Source organism: Hyaena hyaena, unplaced genomic scaffold, assembly GCF_003009895.1.
Source record: "Hyaena hyaena isolate Hyena2069 unplaced genomic scaffold, ASM300989v1 scaffold_116, whole genome shotgun sequence".
Classification (NCBI taxonomy): domain Eukaryota; kingdom Metazoa; phylum Chordata; class Mammalia; order Carnivora; family Hyaenidae; genus Hyaena; species Hyaena hyaena.
The window spans coordinates 2,421,791-2,444,668 of record NW_024080748.1 but is presented as its reverse complement, the minus strand read 5'-3'; the positions used below and the strand labels follow the sequence as shown (position 1 = coordinate 2,444,668).

Sequence of the window (22,878 nt, the reverse complement as noted above, 5' to 3'; positions counted from 1 at the left end):
GCTTTTCCCTCCCACATTCTGCAAGTCCAGCCCGCTGTCTGATAAACTAATTTGTGTCCAGCTGTTAATGGCTTAATGTGTTTCCCAGAGAACGCACTCCAGTTTAACAGGGGTCTTCCACTCTTTCAGCCAAAGCGGTGACTAATGGGGAAACGTTCAGACACCGCGGGGGCCAGCGCGGGGAACATCAGACAAAACTGAGCTCTCGAGGCTGCCCCGAATGTGGGCTGATGCCTTTCCACCCACACACGAGGCCGACTGTGGGCAGATTTCAGCTTTTACGTGTCACAGTGATGACAAAGGGAAGGCCAGAAGCAGAGTGCCACCCCAGAGGTAGGAAATAAGCTAATTGTTTAACACAGGGAGTCCTTGATTTTTTCCCCAAATAACTCAGATTGAATAGTAAAATGGCACAGAAGAGTTCAGCATCATCTGTCAAATCAAAGTCCTAGCCATATTAGCAGGTGTTTAGTAAGTGTGGCGCGGGGCACCTTTCACTTACTCATCGCAGCAGTGCTAAGGAAAGCCGTTTTCGCCATTTTGCAGATGAAGACTCAGAGAGGGTGAGTCACTGGCTCTGTCCAATCGCTTCAGAAACTGCCAAACAGGAACGTCACTTGGGACGGCCTGCCTGCCCCTATCTCTGCAGCGTCCACGCTATTGTCATACCACACACAAGAAAGGAAATCTCAGAAACGCCATCCCTGGGAAAATGAAGACGATCTGCGAGCAGACGTTTCTGCAAGTGGCTTTAAGGCTTATTTTAAGTCCCTTCCCTCTCTGGGAGGGCCTGGAGATCTTGGATGGGGAGGAAGATGTATACAAGTGAAAATGAAAGATTTGTGGAAGTACACAGCTGGCAGTCTTTTTAGGAACAGAGCGCCAAAGCTAAGAAAAGCACTAATCCTTTCTGGAGAAGAAAGCTGGGACAAGGAGGGTGAGCACAGGAGTGCCATCTCCCCTCCACCGGCTTTGGAGGGGAGTGAGCCCCCTGCCCAAAGGTCACTGGGAACACTGGGGTCTGCAGGGGGTCTGTGGCGATGGGAGGGTTTGAAAGTAAGATGTATGGCTTTCAGGAGGGCAGACACAATGTCACACTGACAAGCCCACAAACGAATGAATACAGCCCTAGAAAGGGCTGGGCAGGGCTGGGCCAGCAAAGGATTTCTCTCCCTCCCTCCTCCCTTTTCTTTTTTCTTGAGATAAAGAATTATGTAAAGGCACGTCCTGGTGCACATGCTAAATGCCACTGCCTTCGGTATGTTCCTCGAACAGTGTGTAATTTGTTGCTTTCGCCCCCCCCCCCCGCCCCCCGCCACAATTCACTTTCTTCCTTCCCGGGATGGGGGTCAATGTCTGAGTGGTGCAGTGCCTCCCACGGCCCCTCCCAGCACGCTGCTCACTCTCCGGGAGTAGGCCTGGCACAGCCGCATCTCCTCGCCTTCGCTCAGGCTGTCCCCTCAGCACAGAAGTGCTTCTCCTTCCGTTCTCTGCCAAATTAGATCTGCGAGGACCCAAAGCAAAATTAACTTAGTTGGTGGACTTCTCTCAGACCCCTCCGCTGTGAGAACTCGTTCTCCTCTCTTCCATGGTCCCCAGCTCTTTGTTTCCATCTTGGTACAGTCCCATTCCTTCTGTCCTTGGGGTGGGCACACCTCACTGGCTGTCACAAGTGTTAGTACCCATGTGAGTATTATCACGACCGGATTATAAATTGCTTAGGAACAGGGACTCTAACGTATTCATCTTTGTACACCCAGAATAGTGTTTGGCTTGTCACTGGCATTATCAAACAGAATTAATACATTCAGAAGGTCAGGCCTATAGGGGGCTTAAAGATCATACAGTCCCCTCCCCCATAATTGTCCAGGAAAATCCAGGTCCCCTCCATAGAATGCCTTCCGCTGTACCACGTGAAGTGCCCTGAAAAGAAACCCAACTGAATTGTGAGAGGCAGGACACAGGACACGATGGTATCTCGGGCAGACTCTCAGGAAGAAATCCGAAATTCACGGTGACCTTGCCAGACTAAAGATTCACTTGCTTGCTGGGAGCCTGGATACCGGACATTTCCTTTTAACTATTACTAGAAGAGCTTTTGGAGAGCGAGGATTACGTCTTCTTTTTCTCTATAGCCTCCAAACACTGCCAAATATAGAAGGAGCTTAGGGTAAAAAATAAATTTCAGGAAGAATGGATGAATAATGGAAGACTAACTTGCAAGCTCTGGGGTGAGAGGCTTTTGACTTCTGCAAAGCAGCCAACCTGGTCCCAGCCAACTTAGCACATTTCCTAAGAGCAGGCACACTTCCCCTCCAATCCCAGGGTTGCCAGGTGCCCCTGGTATTTATTTGCTCTATTCAACCTCCCAGGCCCAGGGGCTCCTCCTCCAGCCCCCTCCCCTCTCAGTCCTTCAATGAGGCAGATAAGGGTGGAAATTGTGCAATCTCTGGGTGACCTCTGACCCCCCCTTGAAGGGCCTCCATGCTGCCAGCCCTCCCTTCTCCCTCTCTCCCACCCTCCAAGCCACCGCATCTCCTGCTCTGACCCCACCGAGGTGTCTGGGCATGGGGACTGCAGACATTTTTGGACGTGGCTTAAAGATCTATTTAGGCTCATCCTGCCCACTCCACTGGGCTAGGGGTTCATGTAAGGTGAACTAGAACTGTTTAACGCCAAAAAAAAAAAAAAAAAAAAAATCAAAAAAACCCCACAGCTTAAAAAATCCTGCTCCAGAAATGTGGATAGCTATTGTGAAAGCACTTAAGAAAGTTAAACGGTTTCTAAGTTTTGTCCTCTGTTCTGGTTTTGCGACTGAGTGATTCAGAGGAACGGTCTGGAATGGAGCTGTGCTCAAACTCTCACTGGGTTGCGTCGGTTTGTTTTGTTTTCGGTGGTTGTGGTTTGGTAGGGGAAAGGGTGGTGTGGTTTTGTTGATTTTCTTTTCCCTGTGGGATCAGCCCTTTCATTCTGGGCCAGTTCTGGTCACCAGGGATTAAGGTTAGCAATTTAAGAGGCAGTGTCTTCTTTCCCAAGGGGCTGTGGGCCACACTTCCTGGGCACTGTTGAGGAACTCAGCGCCTCCCCAATAAACTTGTGTTGTAGGAAATGCCGTTGCTTTTCATGATTGAGAGATGAAAGGGACACAAATACCCTCGAAGTGGGTTAAATATTATTCCCCAGTGGGAGCTCTGGATGCTTTTCCTTCAGAACAAAAGCAGCAGGTAAATTGATTCCACTTTTGTTAGGCATCCTGATTTCACAGGAGATTGCTTCATACACACACACACACACACACACACACACACACACACACACACACCGCTGAGGGCCTCCTCCTTCCCCTAGCCCAAGTGAGGCTCCCTGTGATGAATGCTACGGGGTGAGGGGGGGAGCAGCTAGGGGCTGGCATTGTGCGCCTCGTACGCAGGGCATGAGATGAGGGTAAACAGGAGGAAACAGATGTCTGAGATGCACCAGCCGAGACGGTGTGTGTACACAATCGCCCTCTATTCCAAAGTCAACAAGGACAACCCGGGAAATCCCAGAATGAGGGCACCATTGTTTAGCAAAGGAAAACTCTGGGCGCTGCTAATGACTCCCTTTTGGCTTCTGTGCGGGCCCATGAGATGACCACTGCCACTGATCAAATGGCCTCGGCACCTGTGGGCACTTCTCAGCTCCTAGAGCCCGACGAGCAGAGGGGTTCTTCCCAGCCACCCCCCTCCCATAGCTTTCTGCCTGGTCATGCTCCTGTCAAATGTAGACCTTGAGCACTCACGAGGACCTAGTTTTATGTTTGTCAAAGCACTTCACACCAGTTACCCAGGTGGTTATTCTTAGAACCATTCTTGTGAACTAAGCTAGATGGCTGGCATGATCCCATTTTCCAAGGGCACACGGATGCACAGAGAGGTTAAATGAGCTGTCCAGAGCTGCACAGCTGTTTAATGAGCAGGCCAAGTTAAGTCTTCAACCTACGGGCTCCTATCCAAATACCCTCTCCCTGGGTTCTCAAGGCAAGTGGATTTTACACAGTATTCTTATCAACAGAATTAATAGCAGCAACCAATAGCGTATACTTTCAGGAGTGAATCTTCTATATGCCATTCTGAGAGGTCTGCATGTAATATTTCATTGAATCATCATAGTAACCTTATGATATAGGTATGAAAATTACATTGCACAGAGGGGAAACCAGGCACAGGAAAGTTAAATAACTTGCCCAAGGTCACAGAGCTAGGAGGTGTCACTGCTTAGATTCAAACACCGCGTAGCTGCAGAATCTACCTTCTTAGCCTGTGCTGTTCCATCGCTGGGTGGTGACATCATAATCATAATGTGAGCCTAAGATCAAAAGTGAAATAAATACTTCACCGAAAGGGTTTTTACAAATAATAAGGGGTATTCCCAGTTACTGGAGGGTTTTTGTTTTGTTTTGTTTTGTTTTTGCTTCTTCTTCTTTGATTTTAATGCTGGCTGTCACTACGAATAAACTTTCATCAAATCCCCAAATTCTTTCTCAGATCGTGCACTGATAGATAGTATTTTATCTTATTTCTTCTAATGTTGATTTCTTTATTCTGAGAGAACAAGAGAGAGATTTCTTTATTTTGATGCACGCAAGTGGAGGAGGGGCAGAGAGAGACCCTCCCAAGCAGGCTCCGCGCTGTCAGCAGAGCCCATGGGGGCTTGATCCCACGAACCAGAGATGGTGACCTGATCTTAAATCGAGAGTTAGATGCTCAACTGACTGAGCCACCCAGGTGACCCATTGGATAGCATTTTAAATAGCTCTGTGACCTGGGGCAAGTTGTAAGCCTATCTACATCTCAGTCTCTTCTTCATAGAAACGGGTATGATTGTACCGACCTCTTAAAATCAGGTGAGACTCTACACATGAAGGCCCCTGAAAAACTCTAAATTCCTAGAACTAGTTTCCCAAGATTAATTGATGGAAAGCAAACTTCGGTATGTTCAACAGCCTTCCCTAGGAGTCTTAACTGTAGGCCTTTCGGGAAGCTTCAGTTTGCTAGTGAGCATTCTGTAGCTCCAAGTGGCCATTGGAAATAGAGTACTTCTCAAATTTGTTCGACTGCGGAATCCTTTGGGTGAGACACTTCTCAAGCTACTGCCCCCAGGAACACAGTTCAGGATCAGGAGCCTACAAGAGTGAACCTGGCATATATTTTCCAAGCAGGCCCTCCCCTTCAGCAACATTCAGAGCAGCCTGAAGCCATCTGAGGCCACCCCTAGATTTTTTTCTCACTTAATGTTGAGACCTTGTGAGATTTAAGGCTGCGCTTCTATCATAACTATCAGTCCAAAGACCACAGCATATGAGTGATGGGACGACGGGGGCCATGGGGCTCCAGCAGAAACATGACCAGGGGACTCAGATGACCCCACCCCTGTGTCCCATACACAATCTGGTTTCTATCAGGCAGACTCCTGCGGAGTCACACTGAAAGCCAGCCATTCGGAATGTGTGGCAGGCCCCTGACACAAAACCGAGGTTTGAAGGATGGCCTTACTGATAATGAATCCCCATCCTTCCAGCATGGAGCAGATGGTAAGCAATGACAATGGGACTGGCCCTACTTGGGGGGGCGGGGCGCACAACTGGAGGAGGATGTGTGCCTTTCCACCGATACCACTGTCCTATAGAGGTGGACATGGAGTGTCTAAAATAGCCATCATCTTATCCTGATAATAAAATTGCTAATATTTATTGAGCATTTGCATACTTTGCATATCCCAGACGCTAGCTGTTTATCCAAATCACCATCTTCGTCCTTGAAATAGCAGGTAATAGATGCACAAAAGTGTTCAGTAAATGACCTATCATCACACAGCTTGTAAATGGGGGAATTCCGTGGTGGAAGTCCAACGTGGGTTTGTCTGAATCTATAGCCTCGTACCGATGGTTAGAGGCTTTGTAGGCCTTCTAGAGCAGTGGTTCTCATAGCGCGGTCCCTGCACTTAAGGCGTCAGCCAGACCTGGGAATTTGTTACATATGCAGAGTCTTACGCCCCCACCCGCCATAGACCTGCCGAAGGAGAATCTCTAGTGGGACCCCGCAGTCTGTGTTTTGTTGCTGTTGCTGTTGTGGTTGTTGTTGTTTTATAAGGCCTGCAGCTCATTCTGATGCCCACTAAAGCTGGAAAACCGCGGACACAGGGGAAAGAGCTTTGTCCCCAGGCTGAGGCATCCTGTGTCTTGAGAAAGCCCCAGAATGAGTCATCTGGCCCATTATCCACTCGTGTCGCCCGGCAACAAGCCGTGCACACAAGGGCAGGGTGCAGGGCCAGTAGTTATTTCAGGAAGAAAAAGTAATAGTGAGGCCTGGCGGTCACAGGGCATTAGGGACCAGGACAGAACAGGGAGGGAGACCTGAGGCCAGCACCAGGCGCGCGTGCATTGAGTATGCCGCGTCATGTCCACCTCACGTGCTCACACAACCACAGGGTCACAGAGGGCTGTGCGGGCCTTCACGATCCCTGAGCTCTCTTCCTACCCATGTGCACACCCCCGGGGCTCCTGCCTCTGCTCGAGCCCCTGCGGTGATGGACGGCTTACCGCCCCCAGCGCAGCTCTCCTTCCTTCAGTGGAGATTTCTGTGTGTCTCCTTGCACTGTTCTCTGCCATTTTCCTTCCTCTGCCCCCCGCACCTCCACCCCCAGGTTGCTCTGAACTAGACTGACTCTGGGCAGCCCTTCAGATATTTGACAGTGGCCCATGCCTCCCCAGTCTTCTCTTGTCCAGGACCAAGGCTTGGCTCTTTCAAGAATCCCTCTTCTACCTGTTTTGATGTCCCCTCACTATCTGGGTCCATCCGAAAAGGCTCCTGAGGTTTCTTCAGAGAGGAATCCCCACAAGCCCTCATCTGCACTTTCCGTTGGCCGAACTCAGCACGCTCCGCTTAACGGAATGGTACAGGGCAAGCTGTGCAAACAGCCGCCGGCCTAGCCACGCCGGCCTGAAGGAGGGGCAGGGAGGGGGCGCTGACTGCCTTTCCTTCTCTTCTACCCCATCAAGGCATGGGAACCGGCAGCCTGTCCTCCAGACGGTTGCCTCCCTGCCTCTGCTCTCTCCAGGAAATGTTCTCCCCAAACCCACCCCGTGTGCAGCGAGGGAGGCCCACCCCGGATGGGGACACTCCCCCACCTGTGCACGCTCGGCACAGCCCAGAGGAGCCCCTGCTCTCTGGCATCTCCTCCTCCTGCCCAGGACTGGCAGGGATCCACAGCCTTGGCTCCTGGAGGAGCCGTGTCAAGGCCCCGCAGCCTCCCGACAGTTGAGATAGTGATGGGTCTGTTTTCAGTGGACAGACTTGTGGTTATCTTCCCCAAGGAAGCCAAGGCGGGGGCTGGGTTGGAAGCCTGGGGGTCTGGCCGTAGGCCCTCAAGCTCCCAGAGCAAGCTCCCAGGGCACACTCCGGAGACAAGCTGCTTGAATTCAGAGTCTGGGCTACCCTGGCTTACTGTGTGACCTGAGTCAGTTTATTTAACTTCTTTGTGTCTTGTGACCTCATCTGCTCATGGAAATGATAATCGTGTCTGTCTCTCATCGGTGGGGCCCACGTGAAACGTGCACACGGACACCGGGCACGGGTGCTGACACATTGTCTGTGATCACTGGGTGTTTACTGCTCCTATTGCTGCTTTATACAACGTGGTCAGGGAGCAAGTGATGTAGGACTAGAGCCTTCCTCGCTTTTCGAAGACTTCATTCTCTTGAGTGAGCCTAACAACTCATGGGATGAGAACATCAAGATTTATCATTACCACTGGATGTGTGAAAATACTGAAGCCCAGAAAGGTCAAGTGACGAGTCCAAGATCACAAAGCAGACCCATCTCCAGATCCCAGACCATCTGATCTCCTGCCTTGGGCTCCTGGGATGTGACTCTGATGGACAGCTTGATTTATACCATCACTGCATTTTCCCTCATGCTCTACAGCTGTCTTATTTTCTAAAATCAAGAGCTAGGCATGTGATCTTGGAAATAAAATCCCCAATCTGGATACTATACAGGCTCCCTTGTCCCAGGCCTCCCGGTTTCTATCCTAAGGGGCATCCAAGGATGAGATTCCTCTGTCTCTTCACCCCCTGACCTGACTTCTGGGCCAGGGCTTGTCTAGTCTCTGTTTAAGTTTACAGCCAGGCTCACTGCCCAATCCAAGGCTTGCTGTCTGACCCTGAGCCGGAATCTGAACATCCTCCTGGAGACCTCCACAGGACGCCCCATTCAGGACATCTCGTGAGTAGCCTCCTGCACTGTCCCCAGGAAGGGACTCAGGCTCTCTCTTGCAGATCCAAGCCCTTTTCTCCTAAGGCTTCTGGACTGGAGCATGGCAGGGTGGGCATGAGGGGTGGGAGAAGGGCATACCTGGCTGATCCAGATGCATCCCTCTAGTTTGCCAGTCCCCAGAGCCCTTATTATGAGATTCTGGGAGACTAGTGCCTGGGGCTGGGAGTTGCCATGTTCTATTCAGTGGCTCCAGAAATACCAGATTTTTCCACTATGTCCCATCTGGGCCCAATAAGCACCATCACTTCAATGTCTGCGCTAAGTGGTTTGCAAGGCTGTCTTGGCTGTGTGTTCCTGGGAAGGAAAATTTATCTCAGCGCTCTTCCTCTGGCTCTAAGAGACGCCTTTCTCCCTCCCCAAGAGATATCAGGCATTGGCTGCACTGAGCACGTATCCTCCAGGGGTGCTCCAGTGACATCCATTTCCTGACAGCTGGACAGCCCTCCTCACTTCAAGACCCCGCTTTGCCATCCCTCCTCCCCCTGCCCCTCCCCACACCCGTGTTCACACTTGGAGTCGGCCTGCAGAGCCTGACGGCACGCGGAACTGGGTTCTCACTGTCCTCACTGTCACTCAGAGCACAGCTTGGTGCTGTTATCAGACACAGCCAACGGGGCCGAAAGTCTGGAAAGCCTTGTTGCAGCTGAGCGGTATTGCAGGGCTGAAAACTAGCTACGGGGCAGAATTGTTCTTACGCCTCTTCACGCATGCAACAGATATTCTTGAATGACCACTAAGCGCCCCCATTTTTCTCTGGGTGTTGGGGAGTGCAGAACAAGACAGATGAAGCCTGCCCGCAAGGAGCTTACACACAAGGGCCGCAGAACTGACAGGCAAGTAAATGTACAGTAAGTACCACAAGAAGCAGAGCCGGGTGAGGGACACGATGTGCCTGGGGGTGGGAGGGGCGTGTCCTACACACAGGCAGCCCAGGGAGGCTTCTCCAAGGAGGTGCCTGCCTGCAGAGACTCAAAGGAAGTGAGCCTTGTAGCACTGAGGGAAGTGTCAGGGGCAAGGGCACAGGAGTGCCCAGGCCCTGAGCAGAACGTGGCCAGTGTGCTCAAGGACAGCAAGAATGCCACTGAGGCTGGAGCAGAGAGAGCGAGGCAGAGGGCGAGAGCAGATGAGCTGGACAGAAAAGTTGAGGCCAGTCAAGATCCTGCACACTCCGGCCCGTGGCGTGATTCTGTCAGCCCATGAGCTAAGAACGGTGACTACACTTGGGAAAGGTCAGAAGAAGGAAACAAAGGTGAAGACAGAAATGGAGACAGTGATGAAGACGAAGAAGGAGAAGAAGATGATGGCGATGTGACAGACCCCCCAAGGGACCCTCAGAACCTAAAATATTAACTACCTGGCCCTTTACAGAAGAGGTTTGCTCATTCCCCAATATAGAGCTCTCAGGGACAGTAAGCCATCTGGGTTTTATTTCCAGCATCACAGGAAGCAAGGAAGTTCTGGGCAAGAAAGTAAGTGGCACAAGCCAAGGTAGGCGCATGTCAGCGCTGCCCTGGGCTCCCAGCAGCTATAGGTTCTGTAGCGCAGGAGGCTTTATACTCACGCGGGCGAGGGCGAGGACGGTGGCTATGTCTGGGATGGGGGCAGCGGCCATGGAAAGAAGGGGCTGATTTTGAGGCACACCTGCAGCGTTGTCACACTGGATATGGGATGTGAGGGAGGAAGAGGAGCCAAAGACGACTCTCGGGCTTTGAGGTGGGACAACTAAGGGTGTGCTGGTGCAGAAGGCTAACGGGGGAGCAGCTGGCGGGGCAGGTTCGAGAAATCAAGAGCTCCGGTGTGGCCGTGATCAGGCTGAGATGACGATTGGACATCAAAGTGCAGACACTGATACACACATTTACATACACACACACGTGCAAAACGCACACACATAACGTAAAGGATGCTGATGTCATCGACGCTATTTGAAAAACAGAAAGAAAAGAATAACTCTCTGTGGAAGACTTACTCTGCCACGTGAAGTATCTGATACTCATTCCCACAACAATCTGTAAGGAAAAATCTATCCATCTGTCTCTCCCAGTTTACTGAAGAAACTGAGGCTGAAAACAGGTGAGCAGTTTTTCCAACATTGCACACGGAGCCGGGTAGTGGGGAGAGCTGGGAGGTGAAGCCAGGAGTCCCTGCTCTTAACCCACATCTACTAACCAGAGCAGCGCATCCCTGTCCACTACGGCACAAAGCCTTTCTTTCTTGGCACCTGTGTTTGGACATTTTTATGCGGGCAACGCAATGGACAAACTGAGTTCCCCCGGTTTCCTGGAAGTGACTCTACAGACCAGAAACGAAACAATGTTCTTGCTCTCTGCCTCTGAATTTAGCAAAATGGAATAAACACATTTTTATTACAATAGCTTTTTCTTATTTGGTACTTTTTAAATTATGAAGTAACATGTGCTTATTAATTGAGATAAAAAATATGGAAAAATAGGAAGGGAGGAAATTAGTAATGTCCACAGCCCTCAAATATAGCCATGACTGATTCTGGGACTACTTCAAACAATTTTTTTGAAGTTGATTTGTTTTGGGAAACAGAAAGAGTACAAGTGGGGGAGGGGCAGAGCGAGAGAGAGGTAGGGGACAGAGGATCTGAAGTGGGCTCTGTGCTAACAGCAGAGAGTTCAACGTGGGGCTCAAAGACACGAACCGTGAGATCAAGACCTGAGCCAAAGTCAGACACTTAACCGACTGAGCCACCCAGGCACCCCTGATTCTGGGACTTTTAAAAGGCTGCACTTGACCCACTGTGTAGTTAGCAACAGTTTCTGGGGCTCAGAGCTGTGAGCTCAGAATGGGAAGGGTGGGTGCCCTAAAGGAACCGATGAACTGTCTGGCAGAAGAGTCGGGTCATAATAAAAATGGCTGACATTTATTAAGACAATATGTGTGCCAAGAATTGTGCTAAGTGTTTTAACTGCATCATTTTATTTCTCATGTCCCATTTTACGGATGGAGAAACCGAGGCTCTTGTCACTCCCAGGCAACAGAACTGAGACCCAGGGGTAATGAATCCCAGAGCAGGAGCTATTCAATCTCATGCCATTCTGCACCTAGAAAACAAGCATGGCCCACCAGAAGGCTCTAACAGATACTGCTTTTTGTTTCCCCACCCAAGTGGGGTGTAACTTTAGAACTGACCTCAACTTTGGATTCAACTCACACATGCCATCACATCACCGATCTCAACAAATATTTCTGGAACAAATAAATAAAAACTAACATCTGATGAATCCAGAAGACAATTAAGGGGAGGAAGCCAGAGTGAAGCAAGGCTAAGGGATTCATTCATTCAATAAGTATTTATTGGGCACCTACTAAGGGCCAACCATTGAGCTACACGCTGAATACCTGCAGTGACCATGACAGACTAAAATCCTGGCCTCATGGTGGACTTGGGTTGATGGATCACCATGGTTGGTGAACTCTGTTTTTTTTTCTTTTTTAATGTTTTATTTATTTCTGAGAGAGAGAGACAGCGTGAACAGAGGAGGGTCAGAGAGAGAGGGAGACACAGAATCTGAAACAGGCTCCAGGCTCTGAGCTGGCTGTCAGCACAGAGCCCGACGCAGGGCTCGAACCCATGAACTGTGAGATCATGACCTGAGCCGAAGTCAGACGCTTAACCGACTGAGCCACCCAGGCACCTCTGGTGAACTCTAGGGAAACACTCCAAGTGGCTTCCCCTCAGACCTTAGAGGGCTACTTCACTTCACTCTGATGCATGTGGTCTCCCTGCGACCAACTTGCTCTACAAAGCAAAGAATTCCAGGAATAGAAACATCTAACTACAAGATGCTTCTCTTTTATTCTTTGACCAAACATTGTTCAACTTGTCCTTCCACGTCATTTCTTACTAGCTTATTTCTGCTCAGTTTCCAACCAGACCCACTAACTGGAATTTTTAACCTAAGGCTCTGGCCCTCCAGGGGTCGCCATGGATGAGAGGATGCTATATGGATATATATTTTGCAGAGGGTCCCGGGGCACGAGGGGAGCATGGGTCCATTGCTTCTGTTGGATTTTCAAAGGGGTACATAACCTCAAAAAAGTAAAAATCCATGGCTCTCGTCTTTTTCCACTTCAGTGGTATTTCCTATAATCTTTGAGTGAATGTTGACTCTTTTCTCCTATAACAGGCTCTCATAAAGCTGAGACTGAGTGGCATTTGGGGTTTGCTTTCAGAAACGATGTGAGTGTAGCGTTGGTATTTTTCCAGGCACGGCATAAAACGGAACTTAATTCATTCACTTCCACATTGACACAAGGGGGAATGTTCCAATTCCTCGGCCGCTGAGAAAGGCAATGTCCCCCACCAGGCTTCACACAACCCTCTTCCACTTGATTATTATTTGAGTCTCACCCCTGGCCCTGGCTCCACACCGTGGGTCCATACCGTTTCCCTGAGTACACACAGTCTTCGACTTTTTGGGGCCAAAGAAAATAACCCTTTTCTGATAGTCGAAGGCAAGAACAGACTTCCTAAGCGGGTTGTTCATCTGCCAGAATTCCTGCTCACTATGCTTATTCTTGAACTCCAGATATCAATCACCATCTCTATAGGGCAGAGAAATGGAACAGAAAATACAGACAGTCTCCTGTTATTTCACTTTGTTGAAAGCAAGTAGCACAGTCAAGTGGAACATTTAAGAGTCAAGGCCTCTGTGAGCACTCATCCCTTCACTTCCTCAACAAATACGTATCGAGCGTCTGCTGTGTTCCAGATGCCTTCTAAGTGCTGAGGACACAGTAGTAGACAAGAAAGACATGGTTCCCACCCTTCTGGAGCTTATGGACTAATGCAGGAAAGAGTAAATATACGTGTGCTGAGAGCTAGGACAATAATTATGGAGTACCACTGGGAACATGTAAGCAAAGGCCCTATGTAATATGACTGTGGTGAAGAACAAGGAAGGCATCCCTGCTGAAGTAACAGACATGCTGAGGGCTACAGGCTGTGTGGAAGGAGAAGAGAGTTGGAGCCACTGAGTCTTGTGCAAAGGTCCTGAGGCCGAAACTAGTACAGCATATTGGAGGAACTGGAAGAAAGCCTACGAAGCCAGAACAGAAAGTGGAGCCACAAACGGCTGGAAATAGCCTAGAGAATAAGGGCTCTGTATAGATAAAGCCTTGCATGTCCCTGTGGGGATTTGGGTCCTAATCCTAACAGAAATGGGGAGTCATGGAAAAGTATGGGGAGGCATATAGAGCATGATAAGATCTGAAGGGTCTTTTTTAGTTTAATTTAGTTTTGTTTTTTAAGATTTTTTTTTCAAGGAATCTCTGTACTCAATGTGGGGCCTGAACTCACAACCCCGAGATCAAGAGTCGCATGCTCCCTCAACTGAGCCAGCCAGGTGTCCCAAAGATCTGAGGTTTTTATTTTTATTTTTACTTTTTAAAAATATTTTTATTTATTTCTAGGAGAAAGAGAGAGAGAGAGAGAGAGACAGTGTGAGCAGGGGAGGGTCAGAGAGAGAGGGAGATACAGACTCTGAAACAGGCTCCAGGCTCTGAGCTGGCAGTCAGCACAGAGCCTGACGCGGGGCTCGAACCCACGAACCGCTAGATCATGACCTAAGTGAAAGTCGGACGCTCAACCGACTAAGCCACCCAGGCGCCCCAGATCTGAGGTTTTTAAAGATCATCCTGACCACAGTGTGGAGAGTGGACCAGGGAGGGGCAAGACCATGCATGAGGAGTGAGTTTCAGAGGTGGCTTTTCCAGTAGACCTGGGGAGAGGCGCTGGTGGTTTGAGGCAGGTGAAAGTGGTGGGAACAATGAGAAGTGGACTTGCTACGAGAAAACGGGGAGCATGAGCCCACAGGCTTGCTGGTGGTTGAGCTGTGGAGGCGAGGAGGAGGGAAGGATTAGGCCTCTCATCAAGCATTCCTGCTTGTCTCCAAAGCAGTTCTAGACCCCCCTTCCTACCCTGCCTCCAGGAGATGGTATCCAAGTGGACACTGCAGTTGGGGTGATTGCACACCAGGGGTCATTCTGAAAAGGAGCCATGATTTCTCAAGGCCCCCGTAACAGTGGCCATTGTTATACACAGTGCAGGAGCCACAGCTGTCCCCCACCGGAGCCTCTGTGTTGGTGATTCCACGACCTGGATCAGGCAGCCTCCCCAGGTCTTCGTGCGGCTGGTGGTTCAGCTCCAGCATGGTCTACCGTCACCCCTAGCTGCTCGTGAACACATCACCCTGCTTTCCTGTCTGCACAGCACTCGGCACTCTCTGAAATAAACTTATTAACACACTTGCTTACTTGTGTTTTGTCTGTATCTCCCCACAAGCAGGTAAACTCCATGAAGGCAGAAACCTTGCTCTTCTTGTTTCACCGTGCCTAGCCCAGTGCCTGGTGCCAGCAGGTGCTCAATAAAAAGATGAATGAGTAAACGACTCCCCAAAGTCCCAAGTTCCCCCCAAGTGCCTTCTCCCTGGGCAACATAGACGTCCTTGGCTCCGGGCCTGGGCACAGACTGAACAGCCCCTGTGCTCAGATTTCCCATGGATCCTTTCAGACTCACTCTGAACCTCTGTCCGCACACAGGGGCTCAGGTGAGTAACGGTTTTCCAAGAAACAGGATTCTTGCGGGAGTTTCCTTTTATTCCTCAAAGCAAAGAACTGCCAGGGCTGGTATTTCTCCAGACTCAGACTTGGGGAGCACAAAGCAAACTCTATAGGACCCTGGGACAGAATTCCTTATTCATGCACACGGCGAGAAGAGCTCACAAGCAAATGTCACTTGTGCTGCTGATTCGTTACTACTTCTTTTTCTGCTTTTGCCTACAGATCTCAGGGCCAAAGTCAACTGCATTTGTAGTTCATAGCTGGTTCTTTTTAACCCGGGGTGTTAGACGGGATTCAGTTCTCCCAGCCAAAGGATTCCATTCTCCCAGCTAAATTCCTTCTTGGAAAGGGCTCTTGATTCTTCTCTCTTGCTCTTCTTATTTTGTTTTTGACAAGATGCTTCCTAATGTGAAGATGGTGACGGCATTCAGCAGGGGGGAGAGAAACAGCACTGGGGAGGCCCAGCAGGACCCTGCAGAGCCCACCGAAGGGACAAGTCAATGCTGAGTCACCGTGAATGGTCAGTTCTCAGAGCCTGTGAGTCAGTGGCTGTGTGCATGGGGTTTCTTGTCTTGTCCACATGCCTGCAGTTCCCCCACCCCCCAAGCCAGAAGGGAAATGACTAATAACAGACATCACTGTCCAGTGATGATTTCACCTGAAATCATTATACCTGTGGGATAAGATGAGCTGTCATCTTACAAATCTTCTGTGTTGTCCCGGGGTTGAGTTAGATGGGACAAAGGATGGGGTCCCACATCGCCAGGTGAGGCGAGGGACCTCTCTCCAACCTGCCTGTCGCAGCAAGGGCGTCTCGGCTCACACACTGGCAGGTGAGCTGGGGCGGCATGTGGAATAGAGACCGAACTCTCTTCAAAGGCTCTGATTCAGATGCCGGAATGGACTAGGGGATATTTTTCTCTTAGGTGTTGCCTTTCAGGAAATAGAGGCAACTGGAAAGATAAACTTTTGGGGGGGATGGATAAAAATTGACTCTGAGGGATGTTTCGGAGGCCTCAGCTCAAGGTCACAGCAATGTCATCTGGAGGCCTGCTTGCCTTCCTGAACATTTTCATACGCTCTCCATCACTGCTGATCTGCAACCCAACCCAGATGGTAATAGCAATAATCTTTTACTGAATACTCACTGCATGATGAGCCCTTGATCACTGTATATACATACATATATATATGTATGTATGTATATATAACTTGATATATGTTATGTTACTTTTTTTTTAATGTTTTATTTATTTCTAGGAGAGAGAGAGAGAGACACAGCGTGAGCAGGGGAGGGTCAGAGAGAGAGGGAGTCACAGACTGATACAGGCTCCAGGCTCTGAGCTGGCAGTCAGCAGAGACTGCCTTTAGGTGAGTGTCCATTATTGTCTATATTTTACAGACCAGGAAACTGAGAAATCAGACATTAAGTGACTTGCCCAAGAACCGCTAGCTTTATGAGTACTGCCCGTGGGGCCTGCCCCTTCCTGGATACCAGAGGTTCCACTCTCATCTGCTGCTAGCCTCTGCTCGATCAAAGAATCAATTTATTCCATTTACTAAGTCAGGAAAAGTGTGTCTGATTGGCGTTTTTTCTTTCCCCAGAAAGGCTTTCGCCAACCATTTTTTGTAGCACTGAGTTAAATACCACCTGAGCGTTAGTCAGTTGTTATCAGTGAGAGTGCTGGGCAGGACTGTCTCAGAGTGCCCTCCAGGTCTGAAGTTCAGGATTTCATTCTGACCCACCACACAAAGCATCTCCTTCCTCTCAAGGGGGAAAAGTCTTACTAGACTCTGTAGAACACACACCAGCAATTCTCTGTAGGCAGTGGAATCCCACAGCATCCCCTGAGGAGGTTACTGATTAAGATCAACACTGTCCTGGGTGGAAGAGTGTGAGAAGGTGGGCGGAAGAAAGCTGCCCTGCTGGGACACCTGGGCGGCTCAGTCGGTTAAGTGTCCGACAGCGGCTCAGGTCATGATCTCATGATCTCATGGGCTTGTGGGTTCAAGCCCCATGTGGGGCTCTGCGCTGACGGCACAGAGCCTGCTTGGGATTCTCTTCCTCCCTCTCTCTGTCTTTCTGCTCCTCCCCCATGCTCTCTCTCTCTTTCTCAAACTTTAAAAATAGAAAGGAAGAAAGAAATTGCTCTGCCCCCTCGGAAGGTCTCACTCCCAGTTTGGCAGCCAGCTATGTTTACTCACAGGGTGATTACCAGCCATGCCAATTCCTGGGTGCCTGGGACTATGATGACCAGCCTGTGTATGTGCGGAGGGGACCCCTAAGCCCCCAGATCTGCTGTCCGTTTGCCCTGCAGCAAGATGGAAGAGGGTTCCACAGGTGGCAAGCTGGAGCCACCTGCCAAGGCCGCTGCCCACCAGCCCATCCTGCCCTGCCCAGGCCTGGGCCTTTCCTCGGCCGTCATCCCGTCACCCCTCACTGGACACATGGCCGACAATGCCAAGAAACTGGTGTCAAGGAGGGAAGCTCCCTGGCCCTCACTGCCCCTTATAATAGTCACCTCACTTTCTACCGTGCACTGCTTCCTGCTCCTGTGGCCCGCTCCATGCTTCCTCTCACTCCCTGGGCTCCCCGCCTGCAGCTGCTCCAGCCCCCGTCTATTCCTCACAGACCGTCACTGTTCCCCTGCCTGAGGAAGCCCCTCCTCACACATTTCACTCAGAGGCTTCGCCCTTCCCTAAGGGTCTCCGCTCCAATGTCCCCCCTCAGAGAGGCCTCCCCTGGCATCCCTTCCCTCTGCCGCTTCACTCGGTTTTATTTTCATCACCCTCACCATGGTCTGAAATGATTTTCTTTTTTTTAAATTTTTTAAATGTTTTATTTATTTCTGAGAGAGAGAGAGAGAGAGAGAGAGAGACAGCATGACAGGGGAGGATCAGAGAGAGAGGGAGACACAGAATCTGAAACAGGCTCCAGGCTCTGAGCTAGCTGTCAGCACAGAGCCTGACATGGGGCTCAAACCCACAAACTGCGAGATCACGACTTGAGTCAAAGTCGGATGCTCAACTGACTGAGCCACCCAGGTGCCCCTGAAATGATTTCTTTACATATTTCATGGCTTGTCTCCCTGGCACTAAAATATCAGGTCTAGGAAGGCAAGAACCCCCTCATCTTGTTCACTGTTGTGTCCCCACTGCCTTGAAAGGAGTAGTCAGTGCTCAGTAAATGGGGGGAACTAAAGCGTACAGCTTCCTCACTCATAAGGCGGAGGCGGTAATTTTATACCACAAGGCTGCTGTGAGGGTGAGACACGACGTATTTTCAGGGTTTGTCAAGACTAGGTCCCAATAACCGGAAGCTTAAAAACCCTTCTTCTGGCACGGAAGAGAGACAGTATAGACTGGCAGTCAGGCCTGCGGGCTCCAGAGTCTGAACTGGACCCTCACAGCTAATTAGCTTTCCAGCCTTCAGCAAATTATTTAACTCCTCTCAGCCACAGTTTCTTCATCTGTAAAAGAGAGACAGTAATAGCACTAACTCCTAGGGCGACTGTATGGATTACATACAACAGTCCATGAAAAGTACTCAGAGGACCTGTGGCCCGAATTCCGCCCTCAATCCACGTGAGCTGTTACCCGTACCAGGCCGCAGGCTGCACCTTTGCTGTCCCGCTCGCCCACCGCACACTACACGGCCCACAAAGCACATTTACGCCAATCCTCTCATTCATGCTTCTAGAACCCTCTGCAGGCCAGGAATTACTCACTCTTCTATAGCTGAAAAACCCGAGGCTCAGGACAGCTTGCCTGAGACCACACAGCTAGCCCGAGCAGAGGACTAGAAAGGTCACATTCTGAGGGTCCAGGTGCACATCCTCTGATTCAGGATCCCAACTCTCTTTTTATCCCCACACGGTGCTTGCCTCCTCGCCCGACCTCCAGCCCCGGAACAGGAACACATGGTCAAGCCCAGCATGGAGAATGGCCGCCATTATGCTTGAGTATTCATGCTCCAAATAAAGAGGCGCCCTGGGCCTCCGCACACTCACTGAGGCCGGCCGTATCTCTCCCTAGCGGCTCCCTTGCAGGCGGGTGAGGGTCTGGCAAAGCCACAAAGGCAGATGGGGACTGTGGCTTCTGCCACTAGAGCAGGGCCAGAGTTCTAGGGCTCTCCCAGCTTCAAGGCACATCAACATAGCCCAGCATTCAACACAGGCCAGCATTTCTGGGGCTGGGTCAGAGTGGGGCACGGACGAGGTCACCCCAGGATTCTTCATCTCCTTCCAGTGTATTCGCTGAGCATCATGGTCTCTCCTGCAGAATGGCCAAGCCTAGCAGCCCCTCCTGCTCTGGGTCCCTGCCCTGCCTTGGCCCCTGGCCCTTGTTCCCCCCTTTCCAAGGTGCCCCGACTAGTCTTTGACAGCTCTCCCTCCATCAGGGACAACTCAGGAAAGAGACTCTGAAGTCCAAGGAATCCAAGGGGCCGGGTGCAAATGACGTGAGGGGGAAAACAAACCGCGCTCACCCCAAAGAAACTGGCGCCCTGCTCAGCCTTTTCAACTCCCAGCGGGAGCAGATTTGTTGTGACTAATGCATCAGGCTTTAAATAGTTCCAAGCGGCATACTGATTAGCCCAAGGCCCGACGGAGGCAAGTGCAAAGTGTCTGCAAAAGTGCAAAGTTTCCAAGAGAAAGGAAAGGCCGCCACTCTCAGAAAACACCCACCTGCTGGCGGGAGCCCACCCAGTGTAAGCCCTTAATGACGCAGCAAGGCACAAGGAGCTATGGCGATAAGGAAACCACACGGCACCAGTCAGATTTCAGGCGAGGGGTTTTCGGTGGGATCCTGCCATCTCTTTCTCCTCCTCACAAGCCCTTTGTCCCTTGCCCGCCAGCCACATTTCTCAGCATCTCCTTCTAGGACCTTTAGGTACTAGTCTGAAACTGGGTTGAATGGTGTCTCATCCAAACGTCATATCCACCTGGACCATCAGAATGTGACCTTATTTGGAAATATGGTCTTTGCGGGTGTAATTACTTAGCATGAGTTCGCAATGGGTTAGGGTGGGCTCTGTATCCGGTGACCGGTGTCCTCATAACAAGGCCATGTGAAGACACAGGGACACACGGAGAGAAGAAGGCCACGTGAAAACGAGGGCAGAGATCAGAGCGCCGCGTCTATGTGCCAAGAATTGCCAGCAGCCACCAGCAGCTGGGAGAGGGCAGGAAGCAGAGACTCCCTCAGAAGGAAGGAATCTGGAGGAATCTTCCAGAAGGAACCAACTTCAATAAGGCCTTGAGTTTGGACTCCTAGCCCCCTAAATGATAAGAGAACACATTTCTATTGTTTGAAGCCACCCTGTCATGGTTTTTTTTGTTTTTTTTTTTTTTACGGCAGCCCTGGAACCTAACCCAGGTCCCAATTTACCTGTCTAACCCTGTTCCCATCCAAGTCACCTTCTCACACTCCCTGTAGAAGAGGCAGCTGTTATACATTTTAAAAAGTGACAGAGTTCAGGTCTCACCTTTGCCTTGTTGGCTGCTGTGTGACTTTGGGAAAACCAATTAATTTCTCTTCCTTTCAGTTGTCTTATATACCTATGCCATGAAGACAACCGAAGGGTAGTTGTAGGAGTTTGAAGGAGAAAATGTATATCTAACAAGAAGGAGACTCTATCAGCCACAGAATTTCTCTGGGGGGAGGCATTATATTTGCCTGGAAAATTGAGCTAAATAAACATCTTTGCAGAAGGGTGGCTTCCAAGTGCTAAAATCAAGAAACTAACATGACGCACCAGTAATATACAAGATGGGTGGCAAGAGTTGGCTCATAAAGAATGAGAAGGGTAAAGTTCATAAGCAAGAATCGAGGAAATAAAAAGGGTCAGTAAGAGAGAAACTGGGAGCAACACCCTCCACACCACGGTGTGGCTAGGGAATTTGGAGGGGGGGGGGTAGACAGAAACATCTAATGGATATTTCCAGTTCTTTGTGGTGAAGTGCATAACATAAGCCCATTCCCACATCTCTTCTGCAACAGATACAGTGAACTCCATACTGGGTACCAACACCTTTATGATCATGGATTCCTTGGGTTTGAATCTGGAGAGGTACTGAGTTTGGAGGCTGGGTTGTCATGGAGTAAAGTGAGGAGAGGCCACATTGATCCACAAGCAAGAGAAACAGCAGCCTGGGGGATGTTGGGTTTACCCACACATGCGAGTGGGTAGCACATGGAGGGCCCTTTATGAACATTCTACATAAATGTTTGCTTCAGCCTCAGTCCTCACCCTCCTGGCCATAACTTACTCCTCCTGCCTGAGCTTGGAATGACTTTTCCCCTTCCTCTACCGCTTCTTTAGCTATCTGAATCCCACCCATCTTTCAAGAATCAGCTGCCTCCTTCTTGAAGCCTTCACCCACCTTCCCAGCTGGAAAGGCACGTCTTCTATCTCTTAGCTGTATTCCCATATAACAGGGACTGCATTCCATCTGGGGTTGAGTTAAGCAGTAAAAAAACAAGACAAAAAGGTCACCCAGAGGCAGATTAAGGAAAGATGAACTCAGAACAAAGAGAAAGACCCAGGGGGGGAGAGTGGGGCGGGGGGGGGGGAGTGGGAGGAGGGGACACCGAAAAGCTCAAATGGCCGACTTCATTCACAGTCGCTGTCTGTCTCGACCCCGGTGGTGAGGCCAGCAGGGGCAGGTGTTATCTCCAGCGGGCCCTCTTGTACAGCGGAAACTCCAGCGTTTCCCCCGGCTCTGGGTGGCATTGGGAGGCACCGTGAAATCAGCTGCTGTGCTGGTCACCGGCTTCTTGGAAGCTCTCTATAGCCATGTGGACACAAATCACCCAAACTTCCTCCTGCCAACCTTTCTCCCGACTCTCACACAGGACAAATAAATACATCCACCATGGTCTGAAATGGGCAGTGGCCTCAAAGGAGGCACAGGTGAAATGCTCTGACCTACCCACTAAGGGCTCTGAGAAGGAGCACTCCATGGGCCTGGAATGAGGGAATGGCTCCACTCACCTGTTTGGGGGCAGGGGAAAGGAGACAACGAGACCTCCTCCCCACAGACCCCCGCCCTCAGCACCTGTCCTGGAGCCCAGGTCATACGGGAACAAAAAAATACACATGTGCTGTTCTCAGGAAGATCCTCGGTCAGGGGGAGACAAACGAGCAGACGACGGCAATGCCATGTGATGAGTGCAAAGAGAGATTAGCTCATGGGTTAGGTCAACCCAGGAAAACTGCCTGGGCTTAAAGACAGAAGAGGAATTATGTCCACAACTCACTACCACCACAAATCCACACACTGGCTATTAGATTCACCATCTTTTAAAATATTAAAATGTAAGGAAATGTATGACTTGGGGCAGCAAGAAGAACCTATGATAATCAGGTGAAGAAGCTTGGGAAGGGTTATCCAAGTAGAGGGAACAGAATATGTGAAAGTCCAGAGGTAGAGTCATGGTTGCCATACACACACCACTCCAGTACAGATGTGTGGAGGACTCAGTGATGTAGCTGCTCTAGCAACAGCAGGGGCCGGTAGTTTGAACGTCAGACATTTCTCTCCCTCAGTTCCGGAAGCCGCATGCCAGCATGGTGGGGTTCTTGGCGAGCACTCACCTCTCGGTTGATGGATGGCTGTTATCTCACTGTATCTTCACATGGCAGAGAGAGCAAGCTCTGGTCCCTTCATCTCCTTCTAAGGACGCTAATGCTAACATGGGGCTCCACCCTCTTGACCTTCTCTGAACCCAATTATCTCCAAAGGCCTCATTTCCTAAGACATTGGGGATTAAGGCTTCAACATGTGAGTTGGGGGAAGGGGGAGGGGCGGGGGCACAAAGGTTCAGTCCATAGATTGAGTTTGTGGTAACTGACATTCATGACGATGAAAATAATCACTATTTGTCCAAGACATGCCAATGAGAAATCCTATCCCGGTATTAACAGTCAAGTTGGAAACAGCATATCTGCCCAACAGTCATGGATGGGTGA

The 22,878-nt window shown here is 50.2% G+C and overlaps 1 protein-coding gene and 1 non-coding gene across 6 annotated transcripts in view; both read right to left on the bottom strand.

The window, feature by feature from the left end:
* NAV2 (neuron navigator 2) overlaps positions 1–22,878 on the bottom strand; it is a 399,681-nt gene that overhangs the window by 336,163 nt on the left and 40,640 nt on the right. The gene's annotated exons all lie outside the window — the stretch shown is intronic.
* On the bottom strand, positions 11,448–11,514 carry LOC120234815. The gene has a single exon (XR_005529204.1). It is a non-coding gene; the product is annotated as a small nucleolar RNA SNORD45 (small nucleolar RNA).